The sequence below is a fragment of the Microcebus murinus genome, chromosome 1 (genome assembly GCF_040939455.1).
Source record: "Microcebus murinus isolate Inina chromosome 1, M.murinus_Inina_mat1.0, whole genome shotgun sequence".
In the NCBI taxonomy this organism is placed as follows: domain Eukaryota; kingdom Metazoa; phylum Chordata; class Mammalia; order Primates; family Cheirogaleidae; genus Microcebus; species Microcebus murinus.
This window is the reverse complement of record NC_134104.1, coordinates 48,658,187-48,677,391: the sequence shown is the minus strand read 5'-3', so window position 1 is coordinate 48,677,391 and position 19,205 is coordinate 48,658,187. Positions and strand designations below refer to the sequence as shown.

The following is a 19,205-nucleotide window of genomic DNA, read 5'->3' as shown; positions in this document are numbered from 1 at the left end:
ATGTTAGGAAATCAAGACCTTGACTTTTGGATGCTTGAAGTTGAATGTTATTAAAGATTTTGGCACAGTTATCAGTTGAGAAAGGTTTGTAAAAAAGTAAATGACATATGCTCAGCTTCAGGTCATACATAGTACAAAAACATGTTATCTGTGCCTCATCTACTTGTCTTTCATGAGTTCCATATACAAGCAAGACAAAACAGATAAGATTGCATTCTATTATGAGTGAGCTATGAAGACAAAGATTCAACCAATACTTTATAATTTCATTTTATAATACATTAAAATTTAACAGCTCTTCAAAAAATGCCTATTCTGGCAAACCATTTCTGTCTACAGTGTATATATCATATTTTGATTTAGCTTACTGTTCCCCTCCATTTTTCTCATATTCACATTCACAATTTTTTACATTTCATCAATTTTATATTTGGAAATATTAATAGAATTAAAATATTAAAAGCCAAAATAGTGTATCCCATCCCCAAATCAAGCCACTATAGTCAAAGACAGTGCTTTTCAAGCTATCTGGGGAGAAAGACTGATATTTCATTTTTCTGTTTAATTTCCAACAGATATGTGTTCTGATTGTCCATGACTAATAACTTGCACCACATATAACTTAGCACAAAAGTTTCACAACACCTGAATTGATTTGCAGCCTGTTTAACCATATGTCAAATATTGCTACAACTTTACCTATATCTATCTAGTATGGACTGGAAATAAACAATTAGCAAATAGTCTTTAAATTAAACTAGTCCCAGCAGAATATCTTATATAATCTAAGAAACTCCTTTGAGGCCTAGTAGCAAAAATAGCAGCTAAAAAGATGTGATATAATTAAAGAATGTGCACATTTTAAGCCTAAGAACCTTTTCAAAGAGCATAGCATTAGTTATTTAACAGAAATATCAGTGTTCACATGTGCATAATCACTGGCATGCACAAAACAGTTTTAGATTATTCTCTAGGGATCTGAGCTAATTAACTCTGATAGGTCACTAGGCATTTTGGATTAACTGATTTCGCTACAAATCTAGAACAGATTCTGGAAGCCTCAAGACCATGGTAGGACTGTGGACTTACACAGTGGATATAAAATAATTTTCAATGATAGTAGAAATAATAGATACCTTGGAAATTATATGATAAAAAGATATGTCCCTGTGTGTGAAGATATAGAGCATCGAATTTATGACCAATATCCTAAATCTCTTATAGAAGTAAAAAGGGACTTAGTCAAACAATGCCTGAGAAACTTGGCAGAAACTAACTTAAGAATATTCAGATGTGAAGATGGTCGTGGCGGGAGATCCATGAGGCAGGGGCAGCGGTGACCTCTGCCAGGGAAGGGCGTGGGAGGGGTGGAGCCAGGATGGCCCGAGGGCAAGGCCCTGGGGCAAGAGTTTGGTACAAGGCCCTGGGGCAAGAGTTTGGTACAAGGCCCTGGGGCAAGAGTGTAGTGGTACTACACTCCACTGGCTTCTTCCCCAGCCTTTGACTGCCCCTATCAGCTGGGGCGCCTGGGGGGCATCTGCCACTTTTGTCACCACGGTAGTCCCCTTCCACCCCCCCACACACCCGCAGCAGATGAGGAAACTAGGAAACAGGCCCAGAGAGGGGAAGCCACTGGGCTGTGTACACACGGCCACTTTGCTCTGAGTACTGCAGGAGACACGTTTGCATGTTTGCCTCTGTGCTGGTGTTTCTGTTGGGTGGATTCTTAGAATTTTGAGTCTGAGGATTATGGCATTTGAACTGCTCGGAATTGTTATAAATCTGCTTTCTAGAAAAATCATTCTGTTCATGGCTCCAACAGCAGGGAGATTTGATTTCATCTTGCTTTTGCAGTCTAAGGGCTGGGTTAGGAGCCCTACAACTCTAAGCTGCCGAAGTCCCCCTAAGAGAGGGAAGAATTGCTCCCTGGGCCAAGGGGACTAGCTGGGAGAATTGCCGCTGGGCTGAGGAGACTAGCTGGGCTGGTATGTGCAGGAGCTCCAGGAACGAGAGGGCCATCAAGTGACCCAGAGACTCCGGTGCAAGCCCTACATGCTGCCCTCAAGAAGTCCTGTGACCCCTGTGGTGGCTGCGAGGCCAGGTTGTTCGACTCTGAAGATGATGCTGCCACAGTTCGGGTCCTGCAGTGCTATGTGAGGAGCACCTCGGGCAACCTCCGTAAAGCCCAGACGGGTCCCCCAGCCGCCCTGCCAAATCCTCCTCCCCAGACAGGGCCTCGCAGGATTAGGGCTGCCTCCAGGAGGGAACACTCAATAGGAAGAAGAGTGGGATCCCACCAGCCCCTGACTATGAGAAAGGTGCTGGGAAGAAAGACAAGACTAAGGACAAAGGCCAGTGGCAGCCTGTTGGAGGATCCCCAAGGGAAGAGGCCAGCAGTAAGGCAGGAATGTCGGAAGGGACCAAGAAAAAGCCATTTTGGGCCACTTGGGCTGCCAGCTCAGGGAAAGGGAGGCCTGACAAACCAGGGTGGAGGCCGACCCCCTCGAGTGGGGACCCCCAGCACTGGGGAGGGCACAGCAGGGAGAAGCAGCCCTGGAACCACCCTGCCCTCCAGCCTGAAGCAGGCTGCCTGGCCCCCGTCCTGGCTCCAGTTGGCCAACCTCTCTGAGGCTTGCTTTCCCCCTCTGGTCCAGAGATAGCTGTAGTTATAAGGCTGCTGTGTAGTGACAGTGAGTGAGCACAGGAAAAACAGAGAATGTGGTTCTCAGGTTAGCAACCAGGAGTGTCTGCCATTCCATTACGAGACCCTGCCCTGGGAGGATTTTGAGATTCTGAAGCTGGATTTGCAGATTAATCGAGGTAGGATTAAATGCTAACTTAATCAAGGGCGTGGTAGCCCCGCCCTATCCTCTGACTGTATATATATTCAAACGGAGAGCGGAGCCAGGGCCCTCAGAAGAACCAGCACTCGGCAGAGGAGGGCCAGGCAGGCGCTCCTGGAGCGAAGGCAGCATGACGTTGAGGGCCACCGCCCCGTGCTGGCATCCCGAAGCTTCTGAGGTGGCAAGGGAGTCACACCCCTCAGCCCTCTGGCAGCCCTCCCAGGACTGCCTGTTCTGCGGACACCCGATGTGCAACCAGACAGTGGAATATATCGTCATCCAGGCAGAGCCCCCAAGAAGAGGTCCAGATGTGTTCCCAGCCTGGCCCACGACGGCTCAGCAGATGTGCTGCCTGAGTGCCCCGCAGGCACAGAGGGAGTCGGCCAACAGGCTGCAGGCCTGTGGAACTGATGGAAGCCTTTGTAGAAGTCCCCTGTGGACAGGAAGGGCTCACAGGCCAGCAGCTGTCAAGAAGCAGACCAGCAGAAAGGGACCAAGAAAAAGCCATCCTCAGTCACCTCGGCGGCCAGCTTACAGAAAGGGAGGCCCGATAGGCCTGGGTGGTGGCAGAGCCCCTCCAGTGGGGGGCCCCGGTGCTGTGGAGGCAGCAGCAGGAAAAGGCAACGCCAAGGGTACCCTGCCCTCCAGTGTGCAGCGGATGAAGTCCTTTTCATCCCACATCTCAGCCCCTGGTAAGAAGAAGAGGATCACCCACGTTCCCAACGTCTACTTGGTCACAGCCCGCACAGGTGCCAAGAGGACCATGGCAGCCAGCGGTAGCCAGCCTTACCATGCTCCAGGATCCGGCCGCCAGCAGCTGAAGACGTGCAAGCTATCCGCGATGGCATCCAAAACCGTCAAAACCACGACCACCGTGCCCCACAAGCGGGTTGCTCACAGCCAGTCTTTTCAGAGTTTAAAGCAACTCACTATCCTGAAAGAGTTCGGGGACAATGTCACCACCATCATCCGGAGGCACTATCTCCTCCTCTTCATCGAGGAGTGTCTGAAGTTCTGTGCCTCCAACCACGAGGCCGTAGAGAAGGCGCTGAACGAGGAGAAGGTGGCCTACGACAGCAGCCCCAGCATGAACGTCTACCTGAACATGACGGCCAACACCCTTAAGCAGCTGCGAGGTCTGGTCCCCAGCGCCGTGCCCGGGCTCAACAGGGCCGCCCTATACAGCCGCCTGAAGGAGTACGTGCTCACCGAGGACCAGCTCAAGGAGAATGGCTACCCTTTCCTGCACCCCAAGCTGCCAGGGGGTGCCGTCCTCTTCACCGCCAAAAAGCAGCAGCCCCAGAACTCCTCCTGCAGGGTCTGCTGCCGCTGTGGCACTGAGTACCTTGTGTCCTCCTCCGGCCACTGTGTCAGCGATGAGGAGTGTCATTACCACTGGGGGCGGCTCCACCAGAACCCAGTGGCGGGACGCTGGGAGACACGGTACACGTGCTGCTCGGCTCCCCCCAGCTCCGTGGGCTGTCAGGTAGCAAAGCGACACGTGCGGGACAGCCGGAAGGAAGACCTTCAGGGTTTCGTGAAGACCTTCAGGAAGGAATCCTCAGCAGACGCGCACCCAGGAATCTACGCCCTGGACTGTGAGATGTCTTACACCACATACGGGCTGGAGGTGACCCGTGTCACGGTGGTCAACACAGAGCGGCAAGTGGTTTATGACACCTTTGTCAAACCCATCAACGAGATCGTCGACTATAACACCAGGTTTTCAGGGGTGACGGAGGCTGACCTCGCCAACACAAGCACCAGGCTGCAGGACGTCCAGACAGTCCTGCTGAGCATGTTCAGTGAAGAAACCATCCTCATTGGACACAGCCTGGAGAGCGACCTGCTGGCCTTGAAGGTCATCCACAGTACTGTGGTGGACACGTCTGTGCTCTTCCCCCACTACCTGGGCCTCCCCTACAAGCGCTCCCTGCGGAATCTCACAGCCAGCTACCTCAGACAGATCATCCAGGACAAAGAGGACGGGCACATCTCCAGTGAGGACGCCGCTGCCTGCATGAGCCTGGTATTCTGGAAAGTCCAAGAAGACGCCCAGATCAAAGGATGACTCCCCTGCCCCATGCTGCTCGCCTGCTGCTCCCCCCTACTCCCATCCCTCCCCCATCCAGACACCCCGCCACCCCAGAGCCTTTGACTTTGAACACTGTCTTTCCCAGGAGCCCTGTCCTCTGTGAGGCTCCCGTATCCCCTCCTCTCCCCACCCCTGGTTTAGGAACAGAATAAATGTTTGCATGTATTTCACAGTGGTGTCCAATTTGTAAAAGTCAAAATGAAAACTGAGATAGATTAAATCTGTTACTGCTCCTTGATTTTCTCAGGCTTTCTACTGTATCACAGAAGATTAAATTGTTAAAACAGGGTTAATTTTTATAAAAGTTGGTGGTGTTTTATTTCTAGTTTTCTGATCACAAAAACTTACTTGGAATTATCTTTTTTTCTTTTGCATCTAATAAAAATCTATATAGTTAATGAGCAACTACTGTCTGGTTTTAGTCTGAAATGTTGGTTCTTGGTGCATCTGTGGCTGAAAAATGACTAGACACACCAAAGTTAGGAAAACACAAAAATTAGGTTTATTGAGGAGAGAAAGATAGGCTTATTGGGCAAGAGCAAGATAGAGGTTTACAGAATATGATACATATGCCAAGGATCACAAGATGACAACCAGATCCACTGTCACAGCAAAGGAAGAGAAGAGGAAGGGCACAAAAAGGAAATTGGTTATGGTCTGTGTCTTGTTTTATAGTACTTAGATTGTGACCTCCCTAGTGGTGAAGATATCAGCATGGAATCACTTTCATTGGACAATTGGGAGCTGCATGACCTGAGCCTTACTGAGCATGGAGATATCCCATGAGCCTCTCTGAAAGCTCATTAGTGGAGAGTGAATCACAGCAGCATCCACTTTTGTCCCTAGGAGACCCGGAATCCCTCACTATCTACCTAACACTACTATTATGATTTAGACAACGGAAATACCTATTTCCATCTCTAGTAATGGTCTCAGAGTAGGTCCAGAAGTAAAAATGAGTCTGATACATTCCTTAAATATGATGATTACTACACTTGCAAATTACTACAACTGGGCTACTGGGGCAGAACTTGGAGACCACTACTTATCCCCCCTGGGAGATAAAAAAACTTCCCTAACAGATAACAAGGGGGCTGAATTCAAAGAGAGAGTAGGTATAAATTGCAAATATTTGATTCTATTTCTTAGAAGCTTTGATAATAAGTCATTTAGAAAAATTACATCAATGGATATATTCAATGCCATCTTCACTTCTCTAATATAGATATTTAAAAAAAATCCATGTGTGTATATAAATGCGAGGCTTGCTTTATTCACAGAGTTCCTTTTGAAGTAAAATGAAACTTTATATTAACCAATTAATTCACCAGAATCTGATGAATTGTAACTTTATAACTTCATAGTAACTTAAGAAATCCTTAAGTAGTAGGGACTACATAGGAGTTTCATTCTTTTAATTCCACTTTTCCTACATTTTATCAAAATCTTTGTTATTTTGGACTTATCAATATTCCATTTACTTTTTGTCAGATTTAATGATAAAATATACACATAAACATATTACACACTTGCTAAGTTAATTTTTACTCATCTATTATTATTTTGTTATATCCTTTGGTATGTGATTTTAAAGTTACAGAGTAAAATAAGATAAAACATACAAAACTACAAGAATTTTACAGTTCTTTTTCAGGTTCACTAAATTTTTATTATATATTTACATTATCAACTTATTTCTAACTCAAGAGCTTTTTAATAAACTTTATATAACATTTTCTTAGTTATTGTTACATAGTTCATTTTATAACTCTTAATTATTTTTCTATTATAGTTGATGCTTTTGAAAAGAAGTTTTCAGATTTTGACTAGTGAACTTCATTAATCTGCAAAGGAACCTTATTAATTATGTTACACTCTTTACATAATATGCTAAAGATATTTCAGATTCATCTGTCTCTATTACCTACCAAATTAAAAATAATTCATGACTCCCCCAAACATGATATGTATCTTTCTCTGTCCAAATCCTAAACTCTAATAGCATTTTAATTTCACATCACTTAAAAAATGATCTTAAATTCTACTTCTGAAGGCAATATCAACAGAATTGTGAAAAACAAGAGTAAGAAAGATTTTAAAAGTTTGGGAGGAAAGCAGAGAGTACTTCTCCTATCTCACAAAACATTTAAAATAGGGATAAAACATACAAACAAAAAAACAAGCAAGTGCTCAGATAGACTGGAATGTTGAACAGAATAAGCATAATAGAAAAGAACATTTAATTCAGCTTGTCTGACTATTTTATCTGTACTCATTACAGAAGATTAATTCTTAAGAAGATTTTAAAAATTATTATTACTTTCAAAACAGCTTATTATCTCTGCACGATACAGGTTTAATAACAGATATACAACACAACCTTATTTTAATCATTTGGAGAATGGAACCGATCACAGAGAATTTCAGAATACTCTCATTCCTGCCGATGGGTTGAGTTTTTAAAAATTACTGTATAAAGTCTACTATAAACATATTAAAATTTTGAAGTATATTGATTTCACCCTTTTAGATTCCATATCATGCTCTACTCAGCTCATGTTTAAAGCTTCTATACCTCAGAAACGCATTTCTCAATTATCTTACAGGTGTTTGAAATGACTCTAACTATAGATATACAATATAGACACATAAATAAACAGATTGCAAAATTCTCTGATATTTCAACTAACACATCTCATTTACAAAAGAGAATTGAAACATGTTACCACATATGAGGAAAAAATTATATATTTTATAGTTTGCAAAAAAGCAACAGAAGTTTGTTGACTTTAATGAGGCCTAGAAGGCCCTTCAGAGTAAGGTTCCAATAGTGTTTTCCAATGGGGACACCCTTACTATTTCAGTCAGGGCAAGTTTTCACTTTGTCAGGCTATGGGAATATATTCAACATATCCTGTTTTAGGAAACAAATGTCAATAGGATTCTCCAGTCAAATGACGACTATAAATTGCTCCTATACATATCTCAATTCCCCTAGGGGGATGAGATTGCAACTCCTGAGTCAGAACCACTGGATATGAAGGGGCCCAGATATCTTCTACTTCTCAAAATTTCAAAGATGAATACTTCTTTTCTCCCCAACCTCACTCATTACTTTCGAATGAAGAAAGGTCTGGAGAAGAAGCTGAAGATGTGATCAGACTCTTCTGATTTCTTTCTTTTGCAGTATGTAGTCCTCACAATGTTTATTCATCCACTCCTCTAAGTAGTAAGTTTATAAAGGAAGGCTCTGGACTAGTAAAAGGCCAGTAGTTGCTTAGATCCATCTGACACTAGGAGAAAGAGGTTAATTCTGGGGACAAATGCCAGGACCAAATAGTCACACATTATGATATTTTAATCTTTGTATATTCAGCTCTTATTTGTCATTTGATTTCAAATTTGGAAGAAGAAGACACATGAGTAAGTAATTTGGTCTCTCAAGTCTCAGCAAGGCTGAGAACTTCACTATCAGAGATCTGTCTTTCTCACAATAGCACACGTTCATCTCTAGGAGAGCACATAGTTATGCCACTTCTTTGGCTGTGCTGCCAGCAAGTAGGACACAAGTGCCAACTTTATCCTCAAGAATTTTTGTGAGTACTCCCAGGCACTATACATAACATTCTGGGTGCCTAAATTACTGAAGGTCTTCTCTGCTTCTTAGTTCTGATTAATGGTTGCCAATGTGACTTCTTTATAACTGTATAAAGTGAGTACACTGGCCCGAGGCTATCTACAGTCAGAAATAACAATTAATGACACATTTGAGGACAATACAAAGTTTACAAGGAATAAAGACATATTTACAAGTTAATTATGCTTTAATATGTATGCCACATTTGGAGAGGATAGATGCAATCTCATTTTTGCTTAATTTATATTTTTGAAGTAATTAGTAAAGTTTGTCACTTTTATGTTTATAGACAAAACACATGTCATGATATTTGTGCTTCTCTTTCAGTGTCTTCTTACATTTATTTATACACAATTCCCACATATTGGTCATTTGTTAGCCCCTCTGTTCAAAATTTTAGCATTTCTGGTCTGAGAAATCTTCTTTCAACCTCTCCATTTTCCATTCCACAACATGTTATCTTGAGTTATCTTTTAAGCATAAAGCTGATCATGTCACTCCATGCTTGTAAAATGTTTCATAGGTCCTCATCATCTACAGACTAATATTCAAACTCTTTAGTCTTTTCATTATCTGGCTCAACATCACCTGGGAAATCTATTCTTCCCTTATTTCCTAAGGCCTACCTGTAGTTCCAGCAAGTCAGAGCTGAGGTAGTCATTGAATGCCTTCCCTCATTACCCCATTATACATGCTATTTGATCTACATGGAATCTATGCTCCAGAACTGGCCACAGAATTCCTAATGGTACTGCTTAAATATTCCTTTATCTATGAAGCATTTCCTGGCCTTTTCCAAGTGAGCTTCAATATCCCAAAGCTCTGTACTTCTCCTGCCCCTGGTTACAGGTCATATGCCATATTTTAATTGTGTACTCATGTACTTTCTCTTACTTGAATAACTGGACCATGAGCTCTTTTAAGTCACATCATTTTAATCATTTTCTTAAAATGTCACAAAGTTGGTAAGAGAAGGAACAAAATGCAGAGGAAGTAAAGAAAGCCAAGAAATTCTGAATAATCAGACTAATATAAAGTAAATGAATACCTTCTTATAGAGAATGTATTGGGATTTTGGAGAAAGAAGCACCATCTCATGCTTCATATCCTCTTCTTCACTTCATTCCACCTCACTGGCTCATTTATTTAGCCATATTCTTTGGTCACAGAAAAACAGGTTTGACAGAATGGAAGAACAATTTTACTGTTATGGTTAGTGACAACATTTTTGGATAAGATTTGGTTATTACCAGAACCAAGACTTGTAACTGGACAGTACAAATTTCATTTCTTTTCAGGTATGATGGCTCACGCCTGTAATTCTAACACTCTGGGAGGCTGAGTCAGGAGGATTGCGTGAGCCCTGGAGTTTGAGGTTTCTGTGAGCTGGGCTGATGTCACGGCATTCTAGCTAGGGTGACAGAGTCAGACTCTGTATCAAAAAAAATTTGTTTTAACAAAAAATTTAATTTCTTGTGTGGGATTTTAGCAACACACTGCATTATACATCTAAAATAACAATATAAAGCATTGCAACCCAAAGCAGTAATCTTTCAAGATTTATTAAGCATCCAAAAACCACAGAAATTTAAGAGTAATTAGGGTATTCTAAGTATAATGGATTTTGGTAAGGCACTGTTCACAGTTGCAAAAATAGTTTATAATCTAGGTGAGCCAGGAAAGAGGAAAACTCACGATATAAAACTAGAGCAAAAGGAGATCTAAGTGTGGAATGCTTTGTGACTGTGCATGTCTTTAAAAATATTGGCAAAATCAGACTTCTGTTTTGGAAAGATAAATCTTTCAGTAATGTGGAGAATAGAAATCAGAAACACAAGTTTGAAGAGAAAGAGGCTCTTCACACTTGTTGAACATAATCAGTGGTTTGATTTGTATGAGAATAAAATGTCAAGCCAAGCTTTGAAATCCTATTTATGGATCGAAAGACTTTGAAACCCATGTGGTATTTTTAATCTCTTCCCTGGTCAATATTTTTAGAAAGGAAAAAGCATAAATGGTACATTAGATGATATCATAAAAAGAATTCAATTCCATGGATACTAATATCAAGAAAGCAAGCTCCTGGCTCGCTAGATTGTGTAATGTGGAGATTAGAAACAAGTACTCAAAGAGAAAAATGAGACACACCCAGATCAAGAAACTTTAGTGAATATTACAGATACATGGCTGAAAAGAAAGCATAATAGTTATCATTAGGAAATAGCAGAGAAGAAAGTTTATGAATACTAATTTTGAGTGATAAAATAAGTGCAAATTTTAAAAGGAGAAGGTGAATAGAATTTTATAGGAATCACCAAATTTTAGGGTAATGATGTTCATCAATAGAATGTGACATAAAAAACATCTTATTCAAAAATGTAAATCTGTTTGAGTCACATGCTTGAATGTGGCATGCTTAATATGGATGTCTTCTGGAAAGCATGTGAATTAGTGTAAAATTAAGATTTAGCATAATGATTTTTTTTTTTCTTTTTTGAGACAGAGTCTCACTTTGTTGCCCAGGCTAGAGTGAGTGCCGTGGCGTCAGCCTGGCTCACAGCAACCTCAATCTCCGGGGCTCAGCGATCCTACTGCCTCAGCCTCCCGAGTAGCTGGGACTACAGGCATGCGCCACCATGCCCGGCTAATTTTTTGTATATATATTTTTAGTTGGTCAATTAATTTATTTCTATTTTTGGTAGAGACGGGGTCTCGCTCAGGCTGGTTTCGAATTCCTGATCTTGAGCAATCCGCCCGCCTCAGCCTCCCAAAGTGCTAGGATTACAGGCGTGAGCCACCGCGCCCGGCCTTCATAATGATTTTTAAGGTAGTATGATAGCTCCTATTCTGAGATTATATTTCACATTTGATTGTAGAGGATATTGTATAAAAGTTTAGGGAGAAAAGTCAAGAGAACAACTTCATGCTTTCAATGGATTGTGAAAAAAGCAGGCACTTAAATGGGAAAATATAAAGGGATTCCACATTTTACAAAAGATTTTGAGAAATTGTGATAATGAAAGCAAAGGACTGGTAGTTTTATTTGGTTTGTGGCTCAATTAGTTAATTGATTAATTTGTATCTTGTCAGAATTCAAGATTAAATAGTAAGTCTGGTTTATTGACAGAATATCCAATGTGTTAACCATATTCTACTTTGAAAATATACTAAAAGTCAGTTATATTGGCAAGAAAAATGAACTGAATGACCAAATGTTTCTATTTTTTTACTATAGTTCGTAAAGTAATGAATAGTAATGAGATGTCATGCAAATATTTGGGACTAAAGAAAATAAATCTATGAGTTTAAAGGAAAACAAAACACTGCACTAGAGATAATCTCAGATTGTCAAAAATGGCAGAGTAGAGGTAACTCTCTGGACTTCTGCTCCCAGAGAAGGAGACATAGATCTTGGTCTCCTGCACGCGAGTGGATCTCCCCACTACAAGGACAGCATTGAGAATCCGCAGAGGTACAGCACGGGACTCCCCTAAAACGATACAAGGTGACAGGGAAATAAGATCGAGTTCTCTGGAGAGTGCAGAGCAAACAATAGGGCGTGTGGGAGGGCACCGACCCGCCGGGCCAGGTGGTGAAGTGGGATCAGACCCACAGGAGAACTCTTTGCTTCCCCACTGACCTCCACACCCACCCAGCCAGAGACCTGTCTGAAACTGGTGTGAAATCGCAGCAGGAGGAGATGGTGCTGGAGGGTGTGGTTGATGGTGAGAGGTGGCTGTGTAGTCTCCCCTGAGCCCCGTGCTGGGACGGCTCCTGGACAGAGAAAACTGAGCAGCGCAGACCGGGGAGGTGGTTAGAGATCTCACCTCCGATAACCTGCGAGACTAAGAGGGGGCTCAAAGCTGGAACTGCCCCAGGCGAATAAAACCTCACAGGGAGGGTCAGTAAAAGTGAGGGCTCTGACTGAACAGGAGGGCGGGCAGGCAGCAGCGTGGAGGAACCTGCAGGGCGTCCTATTGAACCAGGCCCTCAACCCAGCACCAGCTGCATCCTATTCAGCCGCCCCCAGTACTGGTGCTCTACGAGTGGGCTAGCCATCGCCATTGAGGGGGTCCACAGCCCAGCTGGCAGCGACAAAGCCCCCGCCCCCGCCCAGACTAGAGTCTCTCCTGGCAAATCCGGCCCCTACACAATCTGCGATCAGCTCGTCAGGCCTGGCTCCATCAAGGATCTACTGAGAAGCCTAGCAGCCAAGGGAAGTCACAGCTACTGGGGCGCTGAGGTGAAGGGCAAACTGGGGAGATACCACCTCTCCTCAGCCTGCAACTCTCTTGCCCAAAGTGGTAGGCTCCACCCCTGGAGGCAGGGCGAGACAAGAAGACCCACTTTCCCCAAAAGCTACCACTGTCAGGGGAACCTTCCAAGTGTGGTGGAAGAGCTCCCCCCAGTGTTTGATCAAGAAACCACAAAAAGTAGTCGACTGAGCTCTAGCAATTGACCCAGGATGGGAAGGACCCAACGCAATTCTAAAAATCAAGCCGAAAACACTCCCCCCAGGAAATACACCAGCTCTCAAGAAATGGAGCCTGAACAAACCCAAAAGACTAAAATTGACAGAAGAAGAATTCCAAAATTGGATTGTTAAAAAGCTCAATCAAATGCAAGAAAAAATGGATAATCAACACAAAGAAACCACAAAGAAGATACAAGAATTGGAAGAAAGATTCACTAAGGAGATCGACATCTTGAAGAAGAATCAATCAGACATCCTCGATATGAAGAATTTACTCAGGGAAATTCAAAACACAGTGGAAAGCCTCAAAAATAGGGTAGACCAAACAGAAGAAAGAATCTCAGAGCTGGAAGACAACTCATTCAAATCAAATAAGTTAATCACAGAGCTAGAGCAGAAAAATAAGAGACAGGAGCAAAGCTTACAAGAATTGTGGGATTATACAAAGAAAAATAACCTGTGGGTGCACTGGATTCCTGAGAAGGTGGAAGAAAAAACCCAAGGGTTAGATAAGTTTTTGAAGAAATAATTGAGGAAAACTTCCCAGGTCTAACCAATAACCTAGAATTAGAAATACAAGAGGCCAAAAAGACTCCTGGGAGATACAATGCAAACAGGAAAACACGACGCCATGTTGTCATCAGACTGACCAAAATATCAACAAAAGAGACCCTCCTACAAGCGGTGAGATGCAGGAAGGAAATCACAAATAAAGGAAAACCAATCCGAATAACTCCAGATTTCTCAACTGAAACAATACAAGCAAGGAGGAAATGGGGACCTACTTTCACTCTTTTAAAACAAAATAACACCCAGCCTAGAATCTTCTATCCTGCAAAATTAGCTTCATATATGAAGGAGAAATTAAGACATTCTCAGATAAGCAAAGTCACAGAGAATTCACCAAGACAAGACCAGCCCTACAAGAAGTACTCAAATCAGTGTTACGCACGGAACACCATAATAAAAACTCATGAAAATAAAAACAACCAAAACCCAAAGATTAAAAGCCAGATACTACAATGGCTCAAGAGAGAAATCAAAGCAACAACATCCAACCCAACAGAATGAACAGTAATTTACCTTACCTATCAGTTCTCTCAATAAATGTGACTGGCTTAAACTCATAGGCTGGCTGAATGGATAAGAAAATACAGGCCAAGTATATACTGTCTTCAGGAAACACATCTAACCTGCAAGGATGCATACAGACTAAAAGTAAAACGGTGGAGATCAGTATTCCAAGCAAGTGGAAGTCAAAACAAGGCTGGCGTGGCAGTTCTAATTTCAGACGATCTAGATTTTAAACCAACAAAACTAGTAAAAGACAAAGAGGGTCATTATATAATGGTGAAGGGCACAATTAAACTAGAAGAGATAACAATTTTAAATATATATGCACCCAACTTTGGTGCACTCAAATCCATAAAGCAAACCTTACTGGATCCAAGCAAATGGATTAATAGCAACTCCATAATCACTGGAGATATCAATACCCCACTAACGGCACAAGACAGATCCTCCAAACAGAAAATTAATAAAGAAATAATGGACTTAAAAAAACTCTAAAACAATTGGGTCTGACTGACATTTACAGGACATTCTACCCAAAATCCACTGAATATACGTTTTTCTCATCAGCTCATGGGTCATTCTCTAAGATTGACCATATCCTAGGACACCAAGTAAATCTCAAGAAATTTAAAAAAATAGAAATCATACCAGGTGTCTTCTCAGATCACAGCAGAATAAAAATAGAAATCAACCCTAACAGAAACTCACAATTCTACACAAAAACGTGGAAATTAAACAACTTCCTACTAAATGATTACTTCATAAATGAAGAAATGAAGATGGAAATAAAAAAAATTCTAAGAAGAAAATTACAATGGAGAGACAAGTTATCAAATCCTCTGGGACACAGCTAAAGCAGTTCTGAGAGGAAAGTTTATTTCCATAAATGCCTATAACCAAAAGTTAAAAAGATCACAAATAGACAATCTAATGAAATGACTCAAAGAGCTGGAAAAAGAAAAACAGACCAACCCCAAACCCAGCAGAAGAAATGAAATCAACAAGATCAAATCAGAACTAAACGAAATTGAAAACAGGGAAGCTATTCAGGAGATTAATAAAACAAAAAGTTGGTTCTTTGAAAAAATAAACAAAATTGACACACCATTAATAGGTTAACGAAAAGCAGAAAAGAGAAATCTCTAATAAGCTCCATCAGAAACAAAAAAGGAGATATCACAACTGATCCCAAGGAAATACAAGATATAATTTATGAATACTACAAAAATCTTTATGCACACAAACTGGAAAATGTGGAGGAAAAATGGACAAATTTCTAGAAACACACAGCCTCCCTAGACTCAACCAGGAAGAAATAGATTTCCTGAACAGACCAATCTCAACAGCTGAAATAGAAACAGCAATTAAAAATCTCCCTAAAAAGAAAAGTCCTGCTCCAGATGGTTTCACACCAGAATTTTACCACACTTGCAAAGAAGAACTAGTACCTATCTTGCAGAAACTATTCCACAACATCGAGAAGAACGGAAACCTCCCTGACACTTTTTATGAAGCGAATATTACTCTGATACCAAAACCAGGAAAGGATGCAACAAAAAAAGAAAACTACAGACCAATTTCCCTGATGAATATAGATGCAAAAATTTTCAGCAAAATCTTGGCTAACCGAATCCAGACACTTATCAAAAAAATAATCCACCACGACCAATTGGGCTTCATCCCAGGGATGCAGGGATGGTTCAACATATGTAAATCTATAAATGCAATTCGCCACATAAACAGAAGCAAAAACAAAGACCACATGATTCTTTCAATAGATGCAGAAAAAGCTTTTGACAAAATTAAACACCCCTTCATGATACAAACAATAAAATAGGCATAGAAGGAACATATCTAAAAATGATTCAAGCCGTATATGACAGACCCATAGCCAACATTATACAGAATGGGGAAAAATTGAATGCATTCCCACTCAGAACTGGAACCAGACAAGGCTTCCCACTATCTCCACTTCTGTTCAACATACTGCTGGAAGTCCTGGCTACAGCAATCAGACAGGAAAGTGGAATTAAATGTATCCAAATAGGGACAGAAGAGATCAAACTTTCACTGTTTGCCGATGAGATGATATTATATCTAGAAAACCCCAAAGATTCAACCAAGAAACTCCTGGAACTGATCAATGAATTTAGTAAAGTCTCAGGATACAAAATCAATACACAGAAATCAGAGGCATTCATATATGGCAACAACAATCAAATTGACAACCAAATCAAAGACTCAATTCCCTTCACAATAGCAACAAAGAAATTAAAGTACCTAGGAATATACTTGACCAAGGAGGTAAAAGACCTCTACAGGGAGAACTATGAAACACTGAAGAAGGAAATAGCAGAGGATGTAAACAGATGGAAATCCATACCATACTTGTGGGTACGCAGACTCAACAGCATTAAAATGTCTATACTACCCAAACTGATATACAGATTCAATGCGATACCTATTAAAATCCTATCAGCATTCTTCACAGATATAGAAAAAATAATTTTATGATTCCTATGGAATCAGAGAAGATCTCGAATATCAAAACAATCCTAGGCAACAAAAACAAATTGGGATGTATTAATATGCCAGATATCAAACTATACTACAAAGTTGCAGTAATTAAAACCATCTGGTATTGGCATAAAAATAGGAATATTGACCAGTGGAACAGATCTGAGAATCTTGATATAAAACCATCCTCATATAGCCATCTAATCTTTGACAAAGCAGACAAAAACATACGCTGAGGAAAAGAATCCCTTTTCAATAAATGGTGCTGGGAAAACTGGATAGTCACTTGTAGAAGCCTGAAGCAGGACTCAGACCTTTCACCTCTCACAAAAATCAACTCACACTGGATAACAGACTTAAACCTAAGGTATGAAACCATTAGAATTCTAGAGGAAAATGTTGGAAACACTCTCCTAGACATTGGCCTAGGCAAAGAGTTTATGAAGAAGTCCTCAAAGGAAATCACAGCAGCAACAAAAATAAATAAATTGGACATGATCAAACTGAAAAGCTTCTGCACAGCCAAAGAAATAGTCATGAAGGTAAACAGACAACCTATAGAATGGGAGAAAATTTTTGCATCCTACACATCTGATAAGGGGCTGATAACTAGAATCTACTTAGAACTCAGGAAAATCAGCAAGAAAAAATAAAATAACCCTATTGAAAAGTGGGCAAAGGACTTGAACAGAAACTTTTCTAAAGAAGACAGAAGAATGGCCAACAAACATATGAAAAAATGCTCAACATCTCTAATCATCAGGGAAATACAAATCAAAACCACAATGAGATATCACTTAACTCCAGTGAGAATGGCCTTTATCAAAAAGTCTCCAAACAATAAATGCTGGCATGGATGCGGAGAGACAGAAACACTCCTACACTGCTGGTGGGACTGCAAACTAGTTCAACCTCTGTGGAAAGCAATATGGAGATACCTTAAAGCGATACAAGTGGATCTACCATTTGATCCAGCAATCCCATTACTGGGCATCTACCCAAAAGACCTAATCACACTCTACAAAAAAGACACCTGTACCCGAATGTTTATAGCAGCACAATTCATAATTGCAAGGCCGTGGAAACAGCCCAAGTTGCCCATTAATCCAAGAATGGATTAATAAAATGTGGTATATGTATACCATGGAGTACTATTCAGCTCTAAGAAACAATGGTGATATAGCACATCTTATATTTTCCTGGTTAGAGCTGGAACCCATACTACTAAGTGAAGTATCCCAAGAATGGAAAAACAAACTCCACATATATTTACCAGCAAACTTGTATTAACTGAGCAGCACCTAAGTGGGCACATAGGAACTACAGTAATTGGGTATCGAGCAGGTGGGAGGGAGAAGGGGGGCGGGTATATAATACATAATGAGTGAGATCTGCACCATCAGGAAGATGGTCACGCTGAAAACTCAGACTTGTGGGGGGTGGGGGGGAAGGGCATTTTTTCAAACCTTAAAATTTGTACCCCCATAATATGCCGAAATAAAAAAAAAACACTGCAGTAAAAAAATTTTGTGTAAATAATTTGAAAATTATAAAAACTAAAAGTATTTCTAGCATTATTCAAAATAACAATTTGAATTAGAAAAGATAATGTAATTTGGTACTTTTATTTCTCTATTAGACTATTAAAAAAGTCCTAATTTTTTATGGGGATATTGCAAATGTAGTCTGGAGGGATATATGTATGGTGTATACACATAAGTAATGTTAAACTTTGAGTATCTTATTTCTTATTAGAAGAGTCACTTATTTTATCAATTTTGGATGCTCTCTGTCTGTCTTCTTAGGATATAATTTAAGTGATAAGCAGTCTTTCTCAAAGTTTATAAATGTAAACCCTGGTGTGTGACTAATCTGAAAATTACCCAAGGTTTTTATTTTTCTCTCCTGATATTTTAAGTCAAAACTCAATAAAGACTTAAATTAAAAAATCTAAAAGAAAACAGAAAAGATAATTTAACAACATTAACTATGTATACTCAAGGATATGAAAAAACCCTTTTAGACAGGAGAAAATTAAAATTAAATCTAGGGAAAATTACAAGAAATATAAGTGTGTCACAGAGTCTCAAATGAAGAGTCAAATGAGGGAAATAATGATGAAAATTGATAAAGAAACTAGAGAAAACTTTTTAAAATGTTTAAAAAGCAAAGAAGTGTAGCACTAAAAAAATGAAAAACAGATGTATGTGAAATGAAGAGTATAAAATATAAAATTTAGGAATATGTTTTGAATCGATATAGAAAATTTACTTGATTTTCCACTTGCTTCCCTTTAGTACAATCTTATTACTATATCTCTTACTGTCAGAAACCATTATCATCAATTATATATTATCTATTTAATCTATGCTCAATATTATTTATGGGGATGTGTATATTAATATATATTTAAAAAGTATCAGTTTAATATGTACATAAATGATAAAGTATATGCATTATTATTTAATTTGTTTTTCTCACTCAACATTTGTGATTTTATTTTATTTTTTTTATTTTAGCATATTATGGGGGTACAAGTGTTAAGGTTATATATATTGCCAATGT

The 19,205-nt window shown here is 40.3% G+C and overlaps 1 pseudogene; it reads left to right on the top strand.

The window, feature by feature from the left end:
• The first annotated feature begins 2,973 nt into the window (after window positions 1-2,973).
• Window positions 2,974-4,914, top strand: LOC105879420 (RNA exonuclease 1 homolog pseudogene; annotated as a pseudogene).
• The last annotated feature ends 14,291 nt before the right edge of the window (window positions 4,915-19,205 follow it).